Genomic DNA, 4,839 nt, shown 5'->3' on the forward strand with positions numbered 1-4,839 from the left:
CACTGTTCGAGTGTGGTACCACATTACTACGTGATCCAAACCAGAAAACGTCCAGGATCTGGCCAACAAGTAGGCGAAAAATACGCAAGTATGAGCCAGATAATATCAAACACCAGACCTAACCCTGACCTAACCGTTGTTATCCTCTAAAATATAGATTGAATCCATGTTTAACTCACTGTTCGAGTGTGGTACCACATTACTACGTGATCCAACCCAGAAAAACCCAGGATCTGGCCAACAAGTAGGTGAAAAATGCGAAAATATGAGCCAAATCATGGCGAATACCAGACCTAACCCTGACCTAACCGGTGTTATCCTCTAAAATATAGATTGAATCCAGGTTTAACTCACTGTTTCAGTGTGGTACCACACTACTACGTGATCCAACCCAGAAAACGCCTAGGATCTGGCCAACAAGTATGCGAAAAATGCGAAAATATGAGCCAGAATGTGGCAAATACGAGACCTAACCCTGACCTAACCGGTGTTATCCTCTAAAATATTGATAGGAGCCGGGTTTAACTCACTATTTCAGTGTGGTGCCACATTACTACGTGATCCAACCTAGAAAACGCCCAGCATTTGGCCAACAATTATGCGAAAAAAGCGAAAGTATGAGCCAGATAATATCAAACACCAGACCTAACCCCGACCAAACCGGTGTTATCCTGTAAAATATTGATCGTACCCAGGCTTAACTCACTGTTTCAGTGTGGTACCACATTACTACGTGATCCAACCTAGAATACGCCCAAGATCTGGCCATCAAGTAGGCGAAAAAAGCGAAAGTATGAGCCGGATGATGGAAAATACCAGACCTAACTCTGTCCTAACCGGTGTTATCCTCTAAAATATAGATGGAATCCAGGTTTAACTCACAGTTTCAGTGTGGTACCACATTACTACGTGATCCAACCCAGAAAAAGCCCAGCATTTGGCCAACAATTATTCGAAAAATGCAAAAGTATGAGCCAGATGGTGGCAAATACCAGACGTAACCCTGACCTAACCGGTGTTATCGTCTAAAATATAGATTGAGTACAGGTTTAACTCACTGTTTCAGTGTGGTACCACATTACTACGTGATCCAACCTAGAAAACGCCCAGGATTTGACCAACAAGTATGCGAAAAAAGCGAAAGTATGAGCCAGATGATGGCAAATACCAGAACTAACCCCGACCTAACCGGTGTTATCCTCTAAAATATTGATCGTACCCAGGCTTAACTCACTGTTTCAGTGTGGTACCACACTACTACGTGATCCAACCCAGAAAACGCCTAGGATCTGGCCAACAAGTATGCGAAAAATGCGAAAATATGAGCCAGAATGTGGCAAATACGAGACCTAACCCTGACCTAACCGGTGTTATCCTCTAAAATATTGATAGGAGCCGGGTTTAACTCACTATTTCAGTGTGGTGCCACATTACTACGTGATCCAACCTAGAAAACGCCCAGCATTTGGCCAACAATTATGCGAAAAAAGCGAAAGTATGAGCCAGATAATATCAAACACCAGACCTAACCCCGACCAAACCGGTGTTATCCTGTAAAATATTGATCGTACCCAGGCTTAACTCACTGTTTCAGTGTGGTACCACATTACTACGTGATCCAACCTAGAATACGCCCAAGATCTGGCCATCAAGTAGGCGAAAAAAGCGAAAGTATGAGCCGGATGATGGAAAATACCAGACCTAACTCTGTCCTAACCGGTGTTATCCTCTAAAATATAGATGGAATCCAGGTTTAACTCACAGTTTCAGTGTGGTACCACATTACTACGTGATCCAACCCAGAAAAAGCCCAGCATTTGGCCAACAATTATTCGAAAAATGCAAAAGTATGAGCCAGATGGTGGCAAATACCAGACGTAACCCTGACCTAACCGGTGTTATCGTCTAAAATATAGATTGAGTACAGGTTTAACTCACTGTTTCAGTGTGGTACCACATTACTACGTGATCCAACCTAGAAAACGCCCAGGATTTGACCAACAAGTATGCGAAAAAAGCGAAAGTATGAGCCAGATGATGGCAAATACCAGAACTAACCCCGACCTAACCGGTGTTATCCTCTAAAATATTGATCGTACCCAGGCTTAACTCACTGTTTCAGTGTGGTACCACATTACTACGTGATCCAACCCAGAAAACGCCTAGGATCTGGCCAACAAGTATGCGAAAAATGCGAAAATATGAGCCAGAATGTGGCAAATACGAGACCTAACCCTGACCTAACCGGTGTTATCCTCTAAAATATTGACAGGAGCCGGGTTTAACTCACTATTTCAGTGTGGTACCACATTACTACGTGATCCAACCTAGAAAACGCCCAGCATTTGGCCAACAATTATGCGAAAAATGCAAAAGTATGAGCCAGATGGTGGCAAATACAAGACCTAACCCTGACCTAACCGATGTTATCCTCTAAAATATAGATTGAATCCAGGTTTAACTCACTGTTCGAGTGTGGTACCACATTACTACGTGATCCAAACCAGAGAACGTCCAGGATCTGGCAAACAAGTAGGCGAAAAATGCAAGAGTATGAGCCAGATGATGGCAAATACGAGACCTAACCCTGACGTAACCGATGTTATCCTCTAAAATTTAGATTCAATCCAGGTTTAACTCACTGTTCGAGTGTGGTACCACATTACTACGTGATCCAACCTAGAAAACGCCCAGGATCTGGCAAACAAGTAGGCGAAAAATGCGAAAGTATGAGCCAGATGGTGGCAAATACCAGACCTAACCCTGACCTAACCGATGTTATCCTCTAAAATATAGATTGAATCCAGGTTTAACTCACTGTTCGAGTGTGGTACCACATTACTACGTGATCCAGCCCAGAAAACGCCTAGGATCTGGCCAACAAGTATGCGAAAAATACCAAAATATGAGCCAGAAGGTGGCAAATACGAGACCTAACCCTGACCTAACCGGTGTTATCCTCTAAAATATTGATAGGAGCAGGGTTTAACTCACTATTTCAGTGTGGCACCACATTACTACGTGATCCAACCTAGAAAACGCCCAGGATCTGGCAAACAAGTAGGCGAAAAATGCAAGAGTATGAGCCAGATGGTGGCAAATACCAGACCTAATCCTGACCTAACCGGTGTAATCCTCTAAAATATAGATCGGACCCAGGTTTAACTCACTGTTTCAGTGTGGTACCACATTACTACGTGATCCAACCCAGAAAAAACCCAGGATCTGGCCAACAAGTAGGTAAAAAATGCGAAAATATGAGCCAGATCATGGCGAATACCAGACCTAACCCTGACCTAACCGGAGTTATCGTCTAAAGTATTGATCGTACCCAGGCTTAACTCACTGTTTCAGTGTGGTACCACATTACTACGTGATCCAACCTAGAATACGCCCAGGATCTGGCCAACAAGTATGCGAAAAATGCGAAAGTATAAGCCAGATGGTGGCAAATACCAGTCCTAACCCTGACCTATCCGGTGTTATCGTCTAAAATATTGATCGTACCCAGGCTTAACTCACTGTTTCAGTGTGGTACCCCATTACTACGTGATCCAAACCAGAAAACGCCCAGGATCTGTCCAACAAGTAGGCGAAAAATGCAAAAGTATGAGCCAGATGATAGCAAATACCAGACCTAACCCTGACCTAACCGGTGTTATCCTCTAAAATATAGATTGAATCCAGCTTTAACTCACTGTTTCAGTGTGGTACCACATTACTACGTGATCCAACCTAGAAAACGCCCAAGATCTGGCCATCAAGTAGGCGAAAAATGCGAAAGTATGAGCCGGATGATGGAAAATACCAGACCTAACTCTGTCCTAACCGGTGTTATCCTCTAAAATATAGATCGTATCCCGGTTTAACCCGCTGTTTCAGTGTGGCACCACAATACTACGTGACCCAAACCAGAAAACGCCCAGGATCTGGCCAAGAAGTATGCGAAAAATGCGAAAATATGAGCCAGAATATGGCAAATACGAGACCTAACCCTGTCCTAACCGGTGTTATCCTCTAAAATATTGATAGGAGCCGGGTATAACGAACTGCTTCAGTGTGGTACCACATTACTACATGATCCAACCCAGCAAAAACCCAGGATCTGGCCAACGAGTAGGTGAAAAATGCGAAAATATGAGCCAGATCATGGCGAATACCAGACCTAACCCCGACCTAACCGGTGTTATCCTCTAAAATATAGGTCGTACCCAGGCTTAACTCACTGTTTCAGTGTGGTACCACATTACTACGTGATCCAAACCATACAGAAGCCCAGGATCTTGCAATCAAGTATGCGAAAAATGTGAAAGTAGGAGCCAGATGATGGCAAATACGAGTGTTAGGGGGAGGAGGTTTGAAAATACCTCGCCTAACGGGGGTCCGGATCTCGAGGGAAGGAACGGACGGAGAATAAGCGATACAATTATAATTTTATTTTCGCCGGATCGCCTTATGCGACCAAGCCGTTTATTTAGTCAATATAGGTTTTGATAATCGGCCGACGTCTGCCAGACGATCAGTGTTGCGGCCTGTGTTGTTACCCTGAAACAGAAAGAGATACGACTAGGCGTTAAATACCTGTCGACGTGAGTCACGTCGCTTGTCTTTCTCTCTTTGGTACGCTCCTGGTCGGTGCTTGTCGCACCTAGGAGCGGGAATCTCTGCCGCCGCGATACGCAGCTAAGCTAGTGGACTGTACGTGTGTGAGCGTTCCCTTTAAACCGGGAATCGCTCGCTTTCTTCCAATTAGGGAATTTCCTCTCGGTTTTCTGTTCGACTGCAACACTTGATTGTCGCAGGAGAGGGTGCCTAGAGGGAGGTTGTAAGGCTCCAACC

The sequence above is a fragment of the Colletes latitarsis genome, unplaced genomic scaffold, assembly GCF_051014445.1.
Source record: "Colletes latitarsis isolate SP2378_abdomen unplaced genomic scaffold, iyColLati1 scaffold0021, whole genome shotgun sequence".
In the NCBI taxonomy this organism is placed as follows: Eukaryota; Metazoa; Arthropoda; class Insecta; order Hymenoptera; family Colletidae; genus Colletes; species Colletes latitarsis.